We start from the raw sequence: 23,638 nt of genomic DNA, 5'->3' as shown, positions 1-23,638 counted from the left end.
GAAGTGCTTAGGGATCTGCTGCCCAATTCAGTAACTGACAGGTGATCAAATCTCAAAGCAGATTATCGGAAAACAGTAAACAGGCTTGTCATTTAGTAACGTCTTGATATTTCCAAACAACTTGCAACAACATCTTGAAATAAATTCTGGTGTCTGGCTTGGAGTATACTCACCTTCCAATCGACTAATAATAATTATTATTACTGAATAAAATAACAGCAATTATTAATATGACAAATTATACTAAATTCTGGTCCAGTAGTGTTCAACTACTGACAGAAAACTGCTGATTTCAGGAATTTTCATAGCATGAAAACTTCATTAAGCCTAATATTTGTATTAGAGTATTTTAGTGCGAGGTCAGCTGATAAAAGTGAACTGGGCAGAATTATTTTCATGTGAGCGCTGATGTGTTACATTATACTATGTGCAGCCGGAAAAGCCAGTGTAATTAATGTGCTGTAATTTGACATGCAACGTTCTGAATGTAATCCAGCGTAAAATTTGTAATGCTATGTTCATGAGAACCCCAGGAAGAGTTGGTATTGCCTTAGACACAGCAAATGAACCAGTAAAGCAATTAAGCAGTGCACCTCTGTAGCATGGGGCATACTTACACCAATAGAAAGAGTGGCCGATCGCCGTTTAGCCCTGCTTAATTGAACGCAGTGCAATTCCGTATGTGAAATGAACAAAATCACTGAACTCCGTTTTAACAACGTTTTAAAATGTGGCACTGCTGGTGCTTTATGTCCGTTTTCAACTTTTCAAACCTCGCATGAAATACAGTGATACATACTCCGTATTATGAAAATGTCTTAACAAATAACTAACTTTAACTACCCACCCACCCCATAGTAACAAAATGACCACCCGTTTCAGAGTAACTCCAGCGAATACAGAGCGTTCCCATCGCAACACCAACAAAAAAAACTTTCAGAGAGCAGTGACCCAAAAGAGCAGCTCCACTGGCTGATTTAGGGCAGAGGGAGTACAGCAGGCTGAACGTGACCTCCTGCCCTTCCCTGGAGATGTCCGCTTGGAGACAGCGGTCACAGTGACCCTCCCTCCCTGACCTCAACATGAACTACTATTGCCAGCAGGCTGAGGGTCGATGAAGTCACAGGGACATACACAGCCCGGGGTCTTCATTTATCTAGGCGTTTTAGATTTGAAGTGCTGGAATTCTCTACTTTTTTTTTCACACACAGTCCCAAACATACGCTTATGTAAATGTTCACACTTGCTGCCAATCTCATTAGCTCAACCACTTTATATTAAAAAAAAAACGCCTGATGGTTCCACTCAGTAAGAGCACTTTGACAAATAGATGTCATGACTGGCACAGGCTGGAATGCAGGAAAATACAACCAGATACATCTTGACACTCCAGCAAATCAACTGTTTGTGGAGTTACAGCGTAGGGGTTTTCAAGTCTGAAATTTTCATACTGAACACTAGGGAAAAATGATTATGAAATATTAATGTAACCACTTACACATGCATTTAATTTGAAATATTACACTGGTGTTTTCTTTGAGCATTAGTTTTCAACTATTTATTTTTTTAATGAGGCGAGGTCTTTAAAAACAAAATACCTCTGTGCGTCCCACAGAACAAAAGGAGACAAAAATACTGAATCCCTACCAAATTTAATTTACTATTTTACATTTCATCTTCATGTGTGAGAAATAAGGAGGACTCTGTGTCACTATAAGGTGGTGGTTCTCATGGGGTCAACTCTGGAGAATGGTGGACGATTGCAGAAAGAAAATACATGTATTTCATAACAAGACCACACAGACATGGCTCAATGAGTGTGGTGAACCAACGATCACGTGGAGCTATATGGTTACTATGCATTACATTCTTATTTACACACTAATTCTTCATCAAGATTTGGATTACTGTAGTCTGTAAATGCTTATATGCTCTATATATATATATATATATATATATATATATATATATATATATATATATATATATATATATATATATATATATATATATATATATATATATATATATAGGATTGGATTCAACTTTGTCATTGCTTATGTCGCAAGTACAAAGCAACAAAATGCATAATATATATTTATATTATATATGTGTGTGTGTGTGTGTCTTATGTTTATGTGCCCAGTTATTAATTGCTTTATTATTAGTTATTAATTGTGAGCCTAAATGTAGGAGTCATGGCTAAAACCACTGAATTAAGGAATTCTAACTCCGACATCCGATGGTAATAGGTGGAAATACATTTTAATTGGCATCTTGGAAAAGTCAATGTGCTTACCATCCGCTCATACACCGTTACATCCCTATTACAGAGACTACTTCACTGCTTCAAAATAGACATCATCAGTAATGATTTCAGTCAATTCAAAAATTACTGCCACTTTAAAGCTACAGCCCTGGTAGTGCTACTATAGCTAAATATGCTTGAGTCGAGAAGAAACACTCACTGAAGGCCTCCATCTCACCAAGCTACACTACAGCTACACTGTTCTTGAATTTTGGCAGTTGATTTTGGTTCTCTTGACAGCCATACCTACAAGTGCACTTAATTGGCACACATTTTACATCAGCGACAGACCAGCCAAAATAAAATGAACTAATTAGGTGAACTGCATTTTCGAGCAAAAATCTGCCAACTCAAATCTCGGGCGGTTCTGACTGCACCTTCCTATGCAAAACCAAACACACTTTTGAGGACTTAGTGTCATTAATGGTGTAAGGCACTACTTGCATTTGTGGAGTACGCTGAATAAACTACGCTGTTTTTTGCTCTGCATGAACAAGAACACGTTTCAGTCAGTATTTATCCAATTCAATTACTTACTGCTGTGTATTTAATCTGGCTGCACATGACGATAAAGAAATCTAGCATCTGGGCAGTATAATTTTTGTTCATTAAAAAAACAACAACATTAGAACAACAACAAAAACCCTTTGTGATTTGATACGTGTCTGTTCACCTATCCATTTCCAAAGCTTTTCTCTAGGAAGTCCAGTATGCACAGTTACTATCCAATACCCGCTTCAGCCAATCAATCCGTCATTAAATGAAATCAGGTCCTGCTGATGGAGAGCAACAAACTCATGCAATGACTGCAGTGCAGCATGAAGTCAGAACCTAAACCTGTGTTCTCCTAACTGAATTCCCTAACCAACATATGAACTTTAAAACTTTAAAAACAAAAGATGTTAGTTTCCCCTACTTATAACTATTTTTATATATTATGTATTATTTAATTCATTTTACAGCATTTTACTGTCAAGATCATTTTTTCATTTACCTGATCATTTTTCTTCCTTTTTTGTAACAGTGTAAAAGTCTCCTATAATCTCCTATAATATGCTGTCTATGTGAGTTCTATCACTCACTCATTCAGCAGGTTCTGTAGTTTCCATTGTGTTACAGGGGCTTAGTGCAGACACCCACTGAACACACCGAAAGTGAGTGATCACCAGAATACAGGAGACAACTATTACACTGTTATTGGAAAGAAAAACAAAAACAAGTAAACAAAACTTTACTGTGTCATCTACTGCCAAGTATTTGGCCCAAACTTTCCACATGCAGTCTTCCTAACGTTACTTTGTCATCGTCACATCGGTTGTCCACAGTTGTCAGTTTTTTATGTGTGGCTATCAGAGCAGGTTACTGTGGATGTGTGTGGCATGCAAGTCAGACTGCGCGTGCGACTGATCTCACACTGACGCACAGATGAGTCACTCTCAATCTGACTGCTCCGACGATGCCAGCACAGTCTCCAAACGCTACGCCTCCTCAACAACTGTTCTGCTCTCAAACACAAACTGCCCCTCAATGACCAGGGCTAATCCTATATTCAGAAACAGGGGGTGCAACGTCACAGAGAGAGGATGATTAGTAGGGATGTGCATGGTCACTTGGGCACTGTAACCATTCAAAGCGTCTGTATTTGAATACTGAAATCATTATTTGGGTATTTGTTTCAATTTGTTAAGGAAAGACACAGAAAAAAAAAACACCAACTATTCAGCGAAATGCTGATGAAGTTTTATGTACATTGTACATTCCAATGTGCTGTGTTCCTTTGTGTTTGGAAGCAAGCATATTACATTACACTTTGCTTCTATGAAACACGCACCTTTATGGGAGCATACTGCCAAGAACACATTAAGGATGAGACTGAGAAAACAAAGGGTGTGCCAAGGTCTGTCATGCTTTTTCGGTAACAAGGCTTATTGTCTATTCTAGCTGATGTTAGTTAAATCCAGCTAACAGAATCAGAGATGTAAGCTTGAATGGGATGTGCATATGAGACAAATAACTTGAGAAACTTAGACATTAAACATTTGGCATCGCTTTTGCTCACACACACACACATATATATATAAAGAGAGAGAGAGAGAGAGAGAGAGAGAGAGAGAGAGAGAGAGAGAGAGAGAGAGAGAGAGAGAGAGAGAGAGAGAGAGACAGACACACACAGACACACACAGACACACACACACACTTTACATTTACTGAAGTGGTTAAACCGGATTCATATTGCTAATTTATACACTAGTAAATATGAACTGTATATACTAAATAAAGATGAAAATATATTTCCTTAAGCATCTAACATACAATAAGCATCTATTTTATACACATACCTGATTTAGTGACACGATTTTACCAAAATAAAAAATTAACATTTATTAACAGCAGATACACTGATATAACAATTCCAAACACGCATCTAATGCTTTGCTCACCTCTCATCTCATTTCCTACAACCCAAAAATTCTACAGTACCTTTTACCCGTCAGAGACAAACAATAACTCTCCCCAAAAAGCTGCCAAAACTGCAGATAGCCAGTTCATAATAGTCAACCAAAACCCCTTATATGTCTATATGTATTACTACATTCACATTAAAAGCCTCACAGCTCAATTCTTTTCCTTTTTTTAAATTTCTTCTCAGATCTTAGGTTGATTTGAGCCACTTCAGCCTGTTAAAAGTGAATGCAGCCAAAGCTACATAGAGATTTGATCTGTATCAGGAGGATCAAAGCAGCGCGTCAGATTTATCAATGACAAGAATGCATGTGTAACAATAACTTTATGATCCACACTTTTGGATGTCTAATTTTAGAATCCAAAAGTGAGTGAAAGTTTAAAATCTACACTTCTGACAGAATTTCTCCAGTGAGAGATAATATAAAATTAAAACATGCTTTTGTTATATGCAATACTTGAGAATACTAAGGTTTCAATGGTGCTCATTAGTTTGGATTCACTGATACCTATGTTGGGCTTCATGGATGAAGTATTCCTTTATCTCTGACCTTGTCTGATCTTAGCTTATTATATGAGTAAAGCGGTATGGAGGAAAAAAAAATCTCAGCTTAGAGCCTTTGATGGAAAGCACAGCCTGCCAGCTCATCTGTCTTCTCTCTTTTTTCAGTTTTCCATTTCAGCAAAGAACGCATGCAACTTTTTGGAAATCTTTACTCTTTAAGGCAGGAATTCAGCCACTCTAGCTTCTAATCAACCAGCCCAGTGCTCCATGTAGATAAGATCATCCATGTCAAGCACTCATAAAAGCAGGAGACAGAAGGCAAAGCTCTTGATACTGGCTCTTGAACTGCTCTCTCTGTCAGAAGGAGGCCATGGCTGAAGCAGAAGAGGGGCAGATGGCTGGAGTTTTGAACACTGGTGACCACAGTCTGCAGCCACACAGCCAGAAAGCAGCCCAGTTACTTAGCCACAGAAATTCAAAGGGGCTCTGATCACAAGACTTAACACAGAGCACCCCACCTCAAGTGGCTGAGACTTGGCTAGGACCCCTGTGCTGTAGCCCAAATTTCCAGGTGAAAACTGCCTGGAGAAACAAACTCAAAGCTCAGCAATCAATTCTTCACATCTCTGAAGCGAGACAGGTTTAAAATACAATTCAATATATTGTCATTACTACAATTGCAGAAGGTGGCAGTGAGCAAATGAACCCTTAAAGGGATCAGAAAGTCAATCAAATTACAATATGGTGCAATATAATAACAGTATAAGATTTTGCCCATAACACACAGGCCAGTGAGCAAACCAAATAATGAAATAGCTGGGAAAATGCAGAATTCATTGCACTATTCCTCTGTGCATGGTGCATGCAAATCACATTGTACCATCGTGAATTTTTGCTGAATCCAGATGCCACTACAGAACCCATGCTGTAGACTGGAACTGCACATTTAAAACCCATTAAAAGGAATGCAAGTTTTCAATCATAACAGGGTTGTGTGGAAAGAGCTCTGTAATGCACATATTAAGGCTAGGCAGTAATTCAGAAAAATTAGGGCACCAAGAAGTCAACAGAGTTACTTCTTAATAAGGGATGTGCTCTCTCTCAGACAGACAAAGGTAAATATTTATGCAACAGCAGCATGTTAAACAACAAACAGCTTATCACAAACACTTCATTATAAACACATAAGGACAAAATAATAAGTCAGCCTATGCACATGACAAGCATTTCACATTCATGCCGTCATGTTCTTCATTCATATTATTCCGTTACGTGCACTCATAACAAGTAGCCAGGGAGAGAGAGAGCAAGAGTGAGAGCGAGCGAGCGCGAGAGAGAGAGCGAGAGAGTGTGTGTGAGAGCAACAGTGAAAGAGAGAGAGACAGGGAGAAAGACAGAAAGAGGAAGGAGACAGAGAGAGAGGGTGAGGCTGCATGAGACAGAGAAAGAGCAAGGGAGAGAGCAAGAGAAAGTTCAGCAGAAAGGTTATTAGGCAGAGAAAGAACAGACCACAGGAAAGGGAGACTTTTTTGATTTCTAAGCACCTTTAATTTAACATCAGACTCATAAGATCGGAAGATTTTCTCTAAAAGAAACAAAAACAGTGAATACAGGCCACAAAAACCACCCTCGTACAGAGTCACCACAGACCTGCTCTATTCATCAGGTTCAGAGTGTGAGAGAGACAGCACGAGAGAGAGGAGGGGCTTGGTAGAAAGAGAAACCGAGAAAGACAGACGGTGAGAAAGATTAAGAAGGACAAAGAAAAAGGGAACAACAGAGAGAGACAGATGGAAAGAAAGACCAAGAGAGACAGAGAGGAGAGAGAGAGAGAGAGAGAGAGAGAGAGAGAGAGAGAGAGAGAGAGAGAGAGAGAGAGAGAGAGAGAGAGAGAGAGAGAGAGAGAGAAAGACACTAATCAGCGTAAACTCCTGTCACCAGTACTGCAGTGCTGGGACAGTTGAGGTTTTTAATTGGTAAGGGACACGAGCTGACCGCCTGCTGAGGAGCTCAGCAATCACAGGAGCAGAAAGCAAACCGATAATGGATACACACTCTGTTGAAGCTAGTGTGTGTCCACAAACCACCCACACCTTTCACCCTCACACTTCAGAGAAACACACACACACCCACCACTGAATTTCCACACCATTTGCACTGCTCTCAGACAACACAGACTGCCGACCAATCAATCACAAGAGCCGTCTTCATAAAACCAAAGTCTCAAACCACACAAGAAAAAATAGTGTGTGCATGCGTGCGTGCACACGTTAGGGATGCACCATACATACAAAATACCATACTGCAATCTGCCTCATATTACAGTTATGCCTTGCCATATTAAAGTTAGTGGTCAATGTTTTATTCACTGTTTTGGCTACAGTTATTACGCTGTGTAAACATTCATCAGAGAAACTCAACTGGGATGTCTGTAGTCGGTTGCTTAGAGAAGGGGTGGGCGATGTGGCAAAAACCTCATATTGTAGTACTTAAATAAATAAATAAATAAATCAAATCAAATCAATTCACAATACAAGATACTCATTACATTATTTTTACACACAGACATAAGACGCCAGTACTGCCACTTTTAAAAACAGCCATCAAAAATGAGCACAATGATTTTTACCCTGTGACACACTGCACTACATAAAACCCAATAAACAGGACTAATTATGCACTCTTCTTGATGAAACACCAAATTGGTTCATGTTCTATAACTACTGAGGATATGCACGACACGCCAAGAGATGCATATAGTTGATCGCGATAAAATGCATCACAATAACGACAAAATATTGTCATATTGCTGAGCTCTAGCTCTCAGCACACAATTCAAACATGTTTTGAGGGCTAGTTTGCATCAAGTATCCTTCTGTGATACCAGTACTGCAATAGACAACATCATAAAAATAATGATAAGGAATGCATCGAAAGGAATACTGGTATTGGCCTGAAGCAGTCCTTCTTTACTCGTTCTAAGAAAAATCCACCAATATTAATATCTGATGCCACCTGATACCTGATGTGATGTAAGCCAACTGCACGCTGTTATGCTTATGGACAAATGACTCAAGCTGGCAGTTAACGCGGGTCTGCTCGCACAGTTGTGTTGTTGAACCGCGGCAGTCGGACACAAAGAAGTTGTTCACTTTAAACATTCTGCCTTGGCATATTCCTTCCACACATACAATGCAATTTTAGCTCATTTTTAAACAAACAACTGCTTCCCCAATAAGGGTGAATGTAGGCCAACAATACGGAGGCAAGGTTAACTGTTGCGTCCAAAACGGTATATGCTGACTTTACTCAGTTCGACAATAGAATTACAGTAAAACCATTAATAGTGATTTTAGAAATTTGTTTAAAATAGGCTGTAGAAAAAACTTTTCGTCCTATCGTACCAAACATGGCTGGCCAAGCTGCTGTAACTCTTCACAGTGTGTTTGCTCAGTACTCAGATGTGCAGTGTCTCGTTTTGAATGAAAAAGCTTTAATATTGTCCGTAGACAGAGCTATTTCCATAGACAGCGTTTCATATAGTGTGTCAATCAGACTTCTAGTGCAGTGAGTATATACATTGTATATTTTGTCCATACATACATACATACATACATACATGTCCGTACATACTTAATAGTACAGTGAGTCACTAAAGAACAACATTTCCAGCTTTAGAGGATAATCAACTAAAGCTCCCTTTGAGAGAGCGAGAGAGCACGGTAAAGAGAGACTTATTTGACTCTGACGTACCTTTAACAGGAGACTCATAAGTTCAAATGATTTTCCCTAATTCAGTCAAAACAAGCCACAGATACACCCCAAACCCGCCCTATTGATCTGGTTCAGAGAGCGGTGGTGAAAAAAAAAAGAATGAGAAGGACAAAATAAAAGGGACCCAGAGAGAGAGAGAGTGCGAGACTGAAAGAAAGGACAGACAGACAGACAGAGTGAAGGAGTGAGAGACATTCTGTACTACTGTTTTCTTGGCCCAGCTTTGAGACACTCCCACCAACCTCCAAAAACAAGAATGCCTCTTCCCTCCAATTAAAATTTCTTTGGCACAAATTCTCCACAGCTATCTTTTCACTGTCATTGGAAGGCCCTTCTTTTCTACCCACTTCTGCTTGCCAGCCTTTCTCAATTCATTCCAGGAGTAATTCTACAGAGCACACACACTTATTAAAAAAAAAAAAAAAAAGTCCAGACGGACCGCACAAGTACAAACTCTCCTTTAAACACACACACACACACACACACACACACACACACACACACACACACACACACACAGGACAGACAGAAATACACACAAACTCTCAGGAGGATGCACATGGCAGGTTGTTGGTGAATGCTGAGCTGTTCACAGGGGGTCTAAATGAAAAAGGAAATACAATCTCTTTAAAATAAAATAAAAGGAGGGCACAGTAATAGACCTGCACTTTCAGCTGCCACACAACAAAGCATTCCTTACCAACCTGACAGCACCATCTATCCGTGTAGATCATTAGCCTGCTGGCAAGAGTGTGACTACGCCTTTCAGTGCCTTTCTGTGCCTGTATTCCCCAGTTGAATGAGTGTGTGTGTGTGTGTGTACCTGTCCTGCTACCCTTGTGAGGACTACATTTACATTTATGTCATTCTGTCAGACGCTCTTATCCAGAGCAACTTACAATTTGCTCGTTTTTACGCAGGTGGAATCATGAGTCTTGCCCAAGGACTCTTATTTGTAGGGTGTTCAAACCGTAGCGTAGTGCGCAGCAGGCAGTGGTGGTATCCACTTCACTATACCAACCATGGCAGGACAACACGTCCTCACAATGACAGGACAACACAACTCAAAACGTCGTGTTTTCTCCACAAAATTAATTTTTACAAGAAAAACTAAAAGAGCAGTCTTCTGGACACTGAGATTAAAATTAGGGTTAGGTTAGTATTACTTGGCTACGAAAGTTCTCAGAAAGAATGTAAGACAAGACTGTGTGTGTATGTGTGCGTGTCTCTGAGCAGCAGGTCTCAGTGAAGCCGGTGTGGAGCTATAGGGAATTCGCTTAATTAGAGCAGAGAGAGGGGAGAGAGAGGGTTAAGAGGGCACAGTGCTCCTCCTGGCAGGACTGCCAGCGCTACGGCAAGACCACACACACACACACACACACACACACGATGGGGTGGTACACCAGAATCTCAACAAACAATTCTTCATGACTGTGTACACAGACACACATTCACAGTGGTCAGTGACAAAACATAAGCAACCATTAAAATAAAATAAAATAAAATAAATAAGGTTACAGCAATCATATGCTAATATAATATATTTTCACATAACATTCTTGTCCGTACAAAGAATAGCAGAAAAGAATGTGGTGGAAATTTAAGTTCATATCAGACATTGACGAGAAGTCAACATTAACTGATTATCCAACTAATCAGGTTATTATGTCTTCTTTGCCATGGTCATAATTCAGTTCCGTCATGTGTGACATGAGATTTCATATGTTAGGGAGCAACAGAACAGAAGTCATAGCACCCGCTACACTTTTTTTTTCCTTTCTTTTCAGTAAACAACAATCTGTCCAAATCATCAGAATTACAGAACTATTTCTTTTTATTAAAGAAAATAACAAATAAGTAAACACTGGGCATCCTATTAAAGTCAGTAACTAAAGTCATTTTTTAATCGACTTCTGATTAGAAAATTGTATTGAACTAGAAAATGTGCATTGGTTATGGTTGGAATGATTATAAAGTTGAAAAAAAAAAATCTAAAAATTAGGACAGAATTATTAATAAATATTTTTCTTGGTCAATATTTTAAACCACAAGTACTTTAAAACAGAAACAAACTTTTGTTAGAAAACAAAACAACCTGGCAGAAACCCAATAATTTATTGGACCCCGCCAGGTGCGGGTTGGGTAGAAGACCTCTACAGCAGGAATGTTCTGCAAAGAGCTGATTTTCATTCCAACAAAGTATGAGTACATGTGATCAACTGTTTGTTCATTTTACACCAAATGTAGTTACCGTGCGGCCCAATGTGCAAGCAGCGAACTCTTATTTTAATCAAGAAAGCCTTTCATACTGTTGCTTTCATAGCAACAGTCAGCCACATGGCATCTGGTGTGCAATGGCCTCATGACCCATTGATTTAACGAGAATCAGGTGGGCTTCTGCTTGTTTGCAAAAACCTGCAGCCACATCAGCCCTTTGGGGATAAGACTGGACACCTCTGCTCTACAACATTACAGGGCTCTCAATGCAGCATGTGTAAATGACATAAAACAGAACGCTCACGTACGCAAAATGCACAGGAAAAATGCTGAATTCTACTTCGCAATGTCATGGCCACTACAGAAAATGATCAATAAATCAATTAGTGGTGTCAGTATCGTTGAACCCCTAACATACACACAGATAAATACTAAATAAAGCCTATTGGTAGTGGTTTCAGCTGGCACTTCTGGCTTTGCTGTCTGACTCATTGTTGTATGCAGCACCAGATCTGTGTGAAAGCCCCTTCGTCACTGCATGGGGAACAATTTTCCCTCTGCCCATCACCACATGTCAGTGACCTTCACACTCAAATGGAGATTTCCTCTCGCACAGTCAGAGTTTCTCTCCACCTCAACATTACCCGTGTCTTCACTCAGATCAACCTGTGTGGCAGCAGGGGAAAATATCTGACAGCTCTGCGATTGGGTGAAAGAACTGTCAATCATGACAGCAGGCGCTATGACAGATGGAGTCACACATAGCAGCTCTGTGCTCATTGTGTTCAGCGCGGGTCAGAGGGGTAATGGTGCTGCTGAAGAGAACTAACACTATACCCCACCATTTCAGCAGGAATAGCACAAATCAGGACAACTTACTCAGGTTCAAGCATCTGCATGTTGTTCTCCTAAGAGCCTGTTTCACATTTACAAACCACTATTAAGAGACAAGACTGGAAGTGATATTTTAAAGCAAATAGCCACGAGGGGCTGTGTGTTATTGATTTCACCACAGTTAAGGTCAGTAAAATCACTGTAGCGCAGAGGCCTCAAATGGTTTATTGCTATAATAAAAAAAATCAACAAAATACAATATCATAAAACAAACCAATGGCCCATAAATATTTAGATTTCTTATTAATAATAATCATATTATAATAATGTTTGTTCAGATGTGTGTATACAGAGTATTTATTTTTTTTTTAAACACGTGAACTTGGCTCAGCCAATTAGACTTGTGAACAAGAAATATCCATTTTTAAAGAGGCCACATTATAGGCTTAAAGTTTTGAAAGAATAAATAAGCATAAAACCTTTATTTAAAAAAAAAAAAAAAAGTTAAAGGACATGCATATCAGCATTTAAAAGTCTGCAGCGATCGTGTTCAACTGACACTACTAAGATGCTCCTGAAGACTTAAAGAATGGAATAAGGTATGCTAAATAAAATCATTTATTTAAAGTCGTCAATATAAGGGACTGTTCCCAACAAAGACTTTGAAGGCTTTTTCCATATCATATATAGTCAGAGTAAGTGTGAAGTAATAGAACCAGTAAAATATGTAGGAAAAAGTTCCTATAGACCACAAAGCCCTATTCAAACTAAAATCAATTTACATGGAGTCCTGGGGTAACGTCCTCTTCTACTGGTGGTACTCAGTGATTACTTAGTGATTTTATTTCCATCCGCAACAGCCATTTCTGTGCTTTCCTTCCTCGTCCCCTGATAAAAGCCTGTTTTTATTTTTTAACCAAACTCAGCAGTCATCTGATAAATGTAGTCCCATTTGGACACAAATCTGTATTATTTTGCTGGATTTTCTACACAGATGTTGGAAAAAAGCTGGATGCTTTGGAAGTCTTTCAAGCATTTAATCTACACTGAACACCACTTCCACCTGGAAGAAGGCCATGGAGCATCCAGGTCAAGTCAGACTGCTGAACGGACCTACTTGATAAACCTTAAAACAACATTCTAAATTAACCATACTACTCACTTTTATCTGCTGCACTTCCACACTAAGCCTCTTCACTTCACTTTATCTCACTCACTTTATTTGCACATGCATTTTAATCTGTAAACAAAAAAAAACATGACTATTATAGCTGCTGTGTACAACAGTTGGTTTGCTTTCTACATTGTCCTTGGCTTAACGGCTATGCAGTTACTGTATACTGTACAGAGGAGAGTGTGTAGTGTTTGTATAGTTTGTATTAAATGTCTGTCTGCTGCTGTTAAGTGCAGCACCAAGTCCTGGACAAAATACATTTTTGTACCAAATGTACAACAAATCTATGATGAGAAGAAATGATAAAGCTGACTTTACTAAGTCAATACATGATAAGACTACACATGATTCATGGAATACAGCTTTGGAGTGCTTCTTCTTTCAGTTTGGAAGGCCACATGCCTATTTTTATGACTATGTTTGTTTTTTTTCCTTTCTTTCTCTGAAGGATAAGAGATGGTATTTATCAAGAAAAGACTTTCAGAAACGGCAGTTCAGGGATTTACTGATTAAGTGCAATCTTTTAGCACCATCTAAGTGCAGACGTATTTGTGAAAACAGAAGACAAAGTGGAGTTAAGGAGAGCTAAAAACAGCAATCTGACAAACAGCACAGGCTGACAACTAACAAGATGGGACTTTATATGAACTTTACAGAATAATAGCAAATCAAGATGCTGCTATTCCTCAGCCAATCCTATCGCTTTCTGCTGATTGGCTCTTTGTGTCTCTCCCTTTCAGGAGACAGACAGTAGCCTGTAACATGAAAAAGGTTTAATGAGGACAGAGTGCAGTGTGAATTAAGGCCATTGTTGTTGCACTGCTCAGGCTAGAATGGGAGTACATCAAAAGACAAAAGCTGCCGTGTTGTTTGGGGCTCTGCAAGAGCTGCTTATCGGCTTTTGTACGACCAGTGTCCCTCCTCTCTGCTGGGCCCGTTACTGGCCAAGCACACCGGGCCTAAACTTTAGAAATGTGATTTAAAAACAAAGACATTGTGGTGAAAATGAACTAGATACAATCTCCAAAATGTTCTTCTTTCAGCAGGACCGTAGCACAGACTGAGGTTTCACAGAGGTCACACCCCTTAAAACCTCAGGCTTAATACTCAGTAAGAACACGGAAAATGCAAACTGGCTGACTTATTCTTAAGCTATAGAAGTCTATAAGTATATAAGGTTGGACCTGCTGGTCTGTCTTGGCCATTCAAGTGGTTGAAAGGTTTTTATAAAGAAGCAGCTGCTTTCTGAACCTCGTTCACTGCACAGGACAAAGCACACTGCTCAGCCCAAAACACAGATTTAGTTAAGGGTATGTTTACATATACTCTGAGTGATGACATGAAAGATCAATAGACACATAGTTCAATGTGATAATCCTGTAAAATAATATCATTATGTCATTTGGCTTCATCAGTTTAGAGAGATAAGAAAGGTGAAAGGTGCTTATTGCCTTGGTCATCCAGCTCATCTATCATTATAGTCAGGCCTCGAACAGATGCACAGAGGAAACAACTCTAAAAACCTTGTGCAGCAAAAGGATGAGAGACACAGAGAGAGAGAAAAAGAAAGAAAGAAAGAAAGAAAGGAGAGAGAGAGAGAGAGAGAGAGAGAGAGAGAGAGAGAGAGAGAGAGAGAGAGAGAGAGAGAGAGAGAGAGAGAGAGAGAGAGAGAGAGAGAGAGAGAGAGAGAGAGAGCACGAGAGCATACTGTTTTTTTACACACACACACAGGCTTGTTTTTATGCTACAGCAGGACACAGGGTTGTACAAAATGTGTGTATGCATCAGGTACAATGTGTATATAATACCATATGTACTGTATTGCTGGAGCAACAAACCCTATTTCTCCATTCCATGGTGTTTTTCATTTTTTTGACATTACACTGATTTTCATTGAACTATAAGAATGTTTTTTCCTTCTCCTCGATAGTTAACATTTGAGATTTTTGTCCGACACACATACATAACTATTTATATGTAATAAACAAATTCTGTCAAGCAATAAACCTAATTATATCATTAACCACAACAGCCAAAAAAGTTAAATAAATAAATAAATAAATAAACAAACAAACAAACAAACAAACAAATAGGAGCTTGGGTAAAAATTATATATATTGTTCTACTGCTCCAGACATTTCAGGTTAGCTGCTGTTGTCTGGTTTTCCTACAAAAAACAGGACATCTTGGTCTTGCATAAAAACCAACTCTTACAGAGTACAACTGCAGACTGAGAAAGAACCCTCACCTCTTTCTGTGGACAAAGCCTTCTTTTAGTCCGTCAGTCTGTAAATTCGTTGGTTCCTCTGCATGTTTGTGACAATTTGAGATAAATCCAAGTCTCTGTAATGAGGACAGAAAGGACAGTGGGGTTAGGCTCTGACGGATGACTTGGCTTGTAGCTGCGCCACCATGCAGTCAATATTTGCTCTCCCCTTCATTTAGTAGGTGAGTGTGTGTGTGTGTGTGTGTGTATGTCTGTCTGTGTGCGTGTCTCTCTCTGTGGCTTCTTCTCTCTTCGACTCTGACCCACAGACAAACACACCAGAGAGAAGTGGGGAACATTGTGTCCGTCTAATGTCTATTGACACAATAGTCTGGGATGAGCATCCACCCCCACCAATTAGACATATTCAGGTCATTCAGAACAGTTTGAGGGGGATCAACCCTTTTCTTTTTTTCAACTATTAATTACAGTTAACAGAACAGGCAAGTAAACAAGACATTAACAACATTAAAAATTGTATTCCTGATTGTGTGTGTGTTTTAAACCATGTGCACACACAGTCCTGATGTATTGAGGCTGGTCAAGAAAAGAGGATTTCAAAGAATGTTAGTCTTTGTGGGACTCACTGTTAAGACTCCAGGCTACTGAGGACAACACAGAAATGCGCACACACACACACACAGCTTATCAACGCTGCATATACACAATAGAGATGGAATGAGATCACTTTATCCGATGTCAATATTGCAATCCTGAGTATCAGTTGATGCTAATTTTTCTTCTTTATAAAGCACTATGCATTAAAAGGAATAATATTTTAACTGAAGCACTTCACTTAAGACGAGAATCTAAAAAAAAAAAAAGGTATCATGCTCAAACTATTCAGACACTACCAGCTCACAGGAAAAAAATACACGCATCACACGATGTGGACATGTGCTATATCAAGACAGGTTTGTTACAGGACTTGGTTCCTTTATTCCCTCAGATGTGCCATCTAGCATTTCCTCTTGATATTACTCTGATACCAATAGCCATCGATAGAGATCGCATAAGAGCAAGAGAGAGAGAGATTGTCCTGGGCTGGGATGAGAGAAAGGAGTGGATGGAGGAAAAAGGCTATGGCAGCAACTCCGCTCAAACTCTCTCAGGCACAGAGACCTCCACGGTGATCATCTGCATAAAATACCCAGCATGCATCTGGTGTCCTGCGGCTCCATTAGTGCTGTACTGTTATTCTGCAGCATACAACACAGGAGGGAGCAGAGAGAGAGAGAGAGAGAGAGAGAGAGAGAGAGAGAGAGAGAGAGAGAGAGAGAGAGAGAGAGAGAGAGAGAGAGAGAGAGAGATATGGAGGGGCGTGAGGGCATGAGAAAGAGAGGAAGATGGAGACAAATGAAAAAAAGGGAGTGGGTGAGAGACAGAGGGGGCAAGGACATATATGAAAGAGAGAGAGAGAGAGCGAGAGAGAGAGAGAATGCTGGAAAAGGAAAAACATGACATAAGAGACACAGGAAGGCTCTTTTGTACTAGATGCAGAATGAGGTTTAAAAGTTTAATGGAGCTCAGGGAGACGGCAGATTTCTCCTCAGAGAAGGTGGAGAGAGGAGGAGCTATAACAGTACGCACACAAAACACACAGACTCGCTAGACTATTAACCCTTCGTTGCACCACTGGTGATAAAAACGAGCTGCAATTTCATGAATTAATTTCACACCTTCCACAGAAATACTGACGAAGGTGTGCATTTTAAACCTACATTTGATGCCACACTTCAACAGCGCACTCATTTAATGAGGGGTTAGCAATGCAACAACTATGACCAACACCAAATCAACATGTCACTCCAGCATGTCTCCTTCCTACCAGCTCCACTGTCATCACTTTCCTACATGCAAAATTTGTTGATCTGAAAATATCAAGTGAACCCAGTACTGCGTATTGAAGTGAATCACTGAGTGTATCGTAACTAACATTTAAATAGTATAACGAAATGAACCTAGCAAAAACAAAACTCTACTCTTCTAAGGGGTAAACAAACACGTCATGGCAAATTACGCTCATAAACAGCACATCATCTTTGGCCACAACCACATATCACTGACAAACCAGCCATTTAAGTTGGCATGCTAAAAGGAATGCTTATCAGGCCAATGTCCTCCCTTTCTCTTAAATTTAAATTTGACCCGCCCCCAAAAAAGCCATCTTTTATTTTTACAGGGTTATTTCACTCTCTCACTTAACTTGCATTAATATGACCGTTCTATTTAGCACCAAAGAGGGTTCTTCTATTTTTACAATGTCAAGCTTGTAACAACAGAAGAACCTTTTTGGCGTTAGATTTTTTTTTTTTTTTTTACCTTTATTAAAAAAAAAAGAAAAAAGAAAATTCTCCATGAACAAATATTTAAGCAAAAATTGAGCAGAAGCTGTGTGTTCACAATGTGGAGAAGAACAGAAGAATGTTTGGTCGGCCTTCACTGCACACTGCGGTCATTTCAAAATGTTTTCAACTTTGTTGTATAACACTGAAAATAACAGCGCTGTTTAATGCAAAAAACCTTCACTTAAAATTGAGATACAAGTTTTTTTTCCCCAACATTGATGTGCAAATGTGTGCGTTTATAACACTGCAGAAAAAGAAATTCCAAATGGAATGCGTTTCCCGCATAATGAATTCTTTACCAAAATAAAAAGGAGGAAAATTTAGTTTTGTATGCTTTAAAAGTTCAATGGTGTGTGGACACACGCTCACACAAACATTCTCTGCAGAGTCTGCACAGTGTCAGAGTCCCAGAGGGAGCCATGTTCCACCCTCCAGTGGCTATCCCAATATTGATACTGAGGCAAAACAAACTGTGGCTATCAGTGCTGGCAGAACACCAGCATCAACACAGATATGTGCCCCATTCTCTTTCCCTCACTTACTGTCTCTCTCGATCACACTCCCAACTCCACTCAGCCTCTCCTCCATCCATCTTAGTCTCATCCACAGTGTCCCAGCCCTCGCCCCCTCCGCATACACGCCCTCCCTCTCATCCAGTCCTCTATCCTCCAAAGACAAGTATATAGTTTATCAATCCAGCTAGCTGATTGGCTAACCCTTTAGTCTGTGGAATATCATGCTAATTGGATGAATAAGTAGCTGAACTGGAGACTGTAAATCAGATATTAAAGCTTCAGACTGTCCTGGATTTATCACCTGTCAGTGCCTTCATCGCCCACCCCTCTAAAGCCCAGCTTTCAATAGGGTAGCACTATTTTCTGAACATGCTCAAGAGCAAAGACACCCACCCACGCGCACATGCAAATGCTTCTATGCATACACAACCACACTTCCATAATCACAGGAAATAAATGCTTATTTTAAAAGAACAGCCAAAACGTTTGATGTCTGATTTTCAATTCTTTTGTTTTACACTGGAGCCAAAACGCAAGTCAACAATGGCTGAGACGACTGCCCGGAATAAATGCTTTGTTACCAAACGCCCCAATAATTCGCCTTTAAGATCAAGCTGAAAAGGGTCAACTTCAGCAGTAAAGCTCAGCTTGTCATGTGACAAGTAATACATGAAAAAAAAAATTGTAGGTAAACCTGAACTGGAGAATGAACACAAGCTGTACAGTCGGAGAGAGTGGCCTGCAATCGTGATCAAAAAACTCCCAGCTTGAAGATGAGCATTAATTCTTAATGCTTAAAGGTCTTGAGAAATAGATGACAAGCACCATTCAGCACTGTAGCCTGGTGATTAGTTTACTTTAACGAAGAAACGATGCTATGCCTCTTTACTAGTTGCTCAAGGCGCACACTAACACTGCTAACGTTCACATGGGCTGATTAGGAAGAATTAAACCTGGTGGACTTTCTCTCCTTCCAAGTGAAGTTCAGTAAGTGCTGGTTTCTTTCTTTTATCTGTTGAGTGATGCGTGATTCAGTATTGAACATAAAGATCCACTCCGTTTTTTCTTGGCTTAGCGAAACTTCTGTCATATTTTTTTTTCCTTAGCAAAATCCACTCCACTGCCTGAATGCAGCTGCTTCCACACTGAACGCGTAAAATTCACAGATGCGATTTCAACTGCGATTCTGTGCAAAGGAGATGAGCAGGGTCATACAAAAGTTCTAATGTTGTCAAATTTTGCACGACACGCTTCGGCCAAGTCAAATTAGGCCTACTGGCCAAGCTAACCCTCCATCTGTTGGTACAGGCGAAAGTATGGTAACACTACTGTATACAGCTGGCTGTGACAAGGCGGTGCCTGTGAGAAAGGTCTATTAGCATTATGAAAGTTGCATACCTAAATCATCACACGCTTGCACCTGTTAAGGCATTAAATAATGTTGAATAGACTTGCTCACGTAGTTTCCAATACTGTAATGCTACAATAAAACACAGTCCTCTTGACTCCTCTTACTGTTTTACTCATTTTTACAGAGAGCAGTACACTGGTATTTCCGAAAAGCTATTCATCCAACTTCATGCTGAGCAAAGGTGTTTGGAAAGCAGCACCATTTGCCAAATTGCTGCATAACAAAAGCAGCAGTTCTTTGGCTGCTCAGCACGAATTTGTCTGGTGGACACACTCATGTTTGTTTTTTTGTGTTCTCTCTAATTTGATTGCAAAACTAGATGAGTAATTGGCGGTTTGGGTGAGTCTCCCTTTGCTGATGAAAGACAGAAAAGTCTGCATTGGAGCAGCTGCTTCTCATATCAGCTCCACCCTGCCCAGACAGATCAAACACTGGATTTTGAATTATTGTTTTGAAGCACATATCTCTGATTTTCATTTTCATATTTCTCATTAAGCATTTACATGAACATACTCATTCCGCTCTAACCCTATAAACACAGTCTCAGGTGCCAGAGAATATTAGATTTATTGGGTAATTAGCATTTCCTTGCCCAGAAAGACAATATTACAAGAAATACAAGTATTAATACAATAAATATACTTTATGTATGCCAATGTGTTTGTTTAATCCCTTCCAAACCCCTCCCTGTGCTAGCCCAGAATTATTTGCAGTCTGGAACGCTTTATTGATGGAAATTAGGTATGGCACAAGAAATTCTTGCTGCTTGTTACCGTATTTATGTTTATTTGTAATTTTTGCAACGTTGTGTGATTTTACAAGCTGAAATACTCTGACAAGACAAATTGTTTTAAACAATTAGCTTTGGTGCCTTAGACTCTTGCAGAGTAGGGTATATGAACATTAATTAAGTGATTAAATGATTAGGATTAAGTGACCCTTATTAGTCCCACAATGGGGAAATTTCATGCCCACATTTAACCCATCCGAGAAATGAAACACCACATGCACACTAGTAAGCACACTTGCCCGGAGCGGTGGGAAGCGCTATCCGCAGTGCCTGAGGAGCAATTGGGGGTTAGGTGCCTTGCTTAAGAGCACTTCAGCCACATACTGTAGTCATAGGGCTGGGTTCCTTACCTCCAGCCCATGACTGCCCCAATCTAGGATTAAACCCGTATGGGTCTGGATGGAGTAATTAATGCAAATAGCATCTTTTTTTCCTCCTCAATTTAGTCATGTCTAATTGCTCCCACTACCTATCACATGTTGCTATCACGCTGGGAAGGTGAAGGCTGGCACTTGCTTCCTCCAAGTAATAAAACCAGCCACTGTGTCTTTTTTTACTGCCACTAACATAAGATATCATAGAACAGCTCAATATGCTTGGAGGAGAAAACTAACTGCCATTTGTGTTACATTAGCTAACAGATACCTGGACTGGCTAGCATCACTATGAATGATAGGGCAAGAAGGAGGGCTATCATAGAGAGAGAGAGAGAGAGAGAGAGAGAGAGAGAGAGAGAGAGAGAGAGAGAGAGAGAGAGAGAGAGAGAGAGAGAGAGAGAGAGAGAGAGAGAGAGAGAGAGCGCGCGAGGCCAACAGGCCATTCATAAAACACATTTCATGTTCATTAATCCAGTAGCATTAACAGCAGCATTAAATGACTTCCATTGCAATGTAAACAATGGCTGAGCCTACAGCCCAGAATAAATGCTGCATTCCTAACTGCACCATTAATTCAACCAAACAGCCCAACCTGAGTTTCCACTGGATCGAGCTGAATAATGCTCAACTTCAGTGGGAAAGCTCTGCTCGTCTTTTGTCACTTTTAATGAGGTAAAGGTTAAATTGAACTGGAGAGCCAACACATTTCAAACTGCTCAGCTTGAGGATAAACATACATTACTGACGTATTAACCAGCCTAGAAACTGTTATCCTAGAGGTTTTCTTAGTAATCTTGAGAAATACACCCCTCACCACTGTACATTTTTTGTACTGAACATGAAGGTAGAAATAGGATACCGTGTCTCTTTGTTAGTAGTGAGCAAATTCATGTCACTCATGTTTACATGAGCTGAGTGGGTAGAATTAAACATGGAGGAATAAGTGCTAGTGCCTTTAGTCCATCCATTTAGGAATATGTGGTGTGGTGTTAAGTACGACGATCTGCTCTGCTTCTTCTCCGCTTTGCAAAACCTGTCATGCGTGGTTCCTTGCAGATTTTACATTTTTATTCTGTTGATTACACTACGCTATATGAACACAGCTGCTTTGACACTGAATGTGAAAAATTCACAGATGCGCTTTCAAACGTATTATTTACAACAGGACGCACAACACGTCTGCTGCAGCGTACTTCATATACCGCTGGGCTTGCGCTGAGCCCTGTGCAGCGGTAAACAGAGTACTCTGGGGCAGACGTGCAGGGTCATACAAAGTTAAAGGCATTTAACTTTCACGCAATGCACTAGTCAAACCAGTCTTCTGTCCACGGTGGAGGAAATGACCAGACACACCAACTGTTCTAGCTGTGGTGAGACTGATGGAAGATTTTTGGGAGAGGCTGAAAAGCAGTGCCACTCACTATTGCCACTCAACTCTTAAGCGATGTGGATGGAAGTTTGATGACACTACTATTTACAGCCAGATGTGACGATGCAGTACTGTGACAAAAGGTTATTAAGGCTATTAAGCTGCCTTGCACTGTGGCCACAGATGGCTGTGGCATCAAAAGAGATCGAATGCGCAATCTCCCAATGATGGAGCTGATGCTTAGTTTCCCCCACTCAGGAGATCCCGAGTTCTTTTTTAAAAAATTTAATTATTACCTTCTTTCAGCTGTGTTTGTGACCAAGTCACCTCAACTGTTCCTTGAAAATAAAACAAACCAGTTACTGAAATTGGGGCTGGGTGTCAACTACTTGAAGATGTGTCCAAATTCATTATATCATGATACAGTGACTGGATAACAATGGTTAGAAGGTAGACAAAAAGGCTTATGAAATTTACTAGACTTTTGATATAGCTATATAACTAAAGCCTTTATGTAGGGATTACATTGGCTGTAAGTATGAAAATATATATATAAAAAATACATATTGATGGAAAGTAATGAAAAATATAACTCATTCAGTGATTAGTTGTATGGATGTAATTCTATGTTTGGATGTAAGGTGTATGTAACCTTCATGCATGCAGGTTTTGTGATGGGAACTAGCTGTTGCTGCCAGACACTGGGTCAGAGGCCCCATGGCATCATATGGACGGGTCTGATACTTCAACCAGACAGGGAAAAAGTGTGGGTTGGAGAAACTGTACCTCAACTCTGCGGCCAATGACAGGAGAGAAGATTAGAAAATGATTATATTTATTGTAGCCTGTGCAGGGCACTGTGCTTGTGGCTGCACTGTCAGCTATGCAGGGCCATTTCTGACCTGCTCGAGAAAAGACAGGTGGGCTGAGGAGAAAATGGAAGAAATTCCCTTTTAAAATGTAGCAGTCTCAGTGACATGTTATTAGCCCAGCTCTGCCTCCAATCTCAAACTGGATCACGTGGGCCGACCCCTGCACAGAAGCCGGGCAGTAGACATATCGGCCCTGCCAATCAAAGCAGCCCAAGAAACAAACACTGAGCTCTTACTTACGTCTCAGAAAACACACGTATGGACGGGAGTGGACGCAAGCAGTACATGTAGGACTGGGTACCCATTTTTGTCTATTCACATATCTGCATATTTAAAAAGCAGTATTTGAATATCCCGATGAATTGCACTCAGTGTTCTGAACAATTTATAACATTTATGTAGTATCTATGGGTAC

General features: G+C 40.0%; 1 protein-coding gene across 4 annotated transcripts in view; it reads right to left on the bottom strand.

Moving 5' to 3' along the window:
• ndst2a (N-deacetylase/N-sulfotransferase (heparan glucosaminyl) 2a) overlaps window positions 1–23,638 on the bottom strand; it is a 162,136-nt gene that overhangs the window by 45,500 nt on the left and 92,998 nt on the right. For 3 of the 4 annotated variants that reach the window (XM_017715818.2, XM_017715819.2, XM_037538645.1), the window contains one exon: window positions 15,524–15,618. The exons of the other annotated variant lie outside the window; for it this stretch is intronic. The gene's annotated coding sequence lies outside the window, so the exon portion shown is untranslated. The remainder of the gene's footprint in view (window positions 1–15,523; window positions 15,619–23,638) is intronic. 4 annotated transcript variants of the gene reach the window in all.

This window comes from Pygocentrus nattereri, chromosome 5 (assembly GCF_015220715.1).
Source record: "Pygocentrus nattereri isolate fPygNat1 chromosome 5, fPygNat1.pri, whole genome shotgun sequence".
NCBI classification, from domain to species: domain Eukaryota; kingdom Metazoa; phylum Chordata; class Actinopteri; order Characiformes; family Serrasalmidae; genus Pygocentrus; species Pygocentrus nattereri.
The sequence above is the reverse complement of the archived record's forward strand: the minus strand, read 5'-3'. Positions and strand labels throughout refer to the sequence as shown.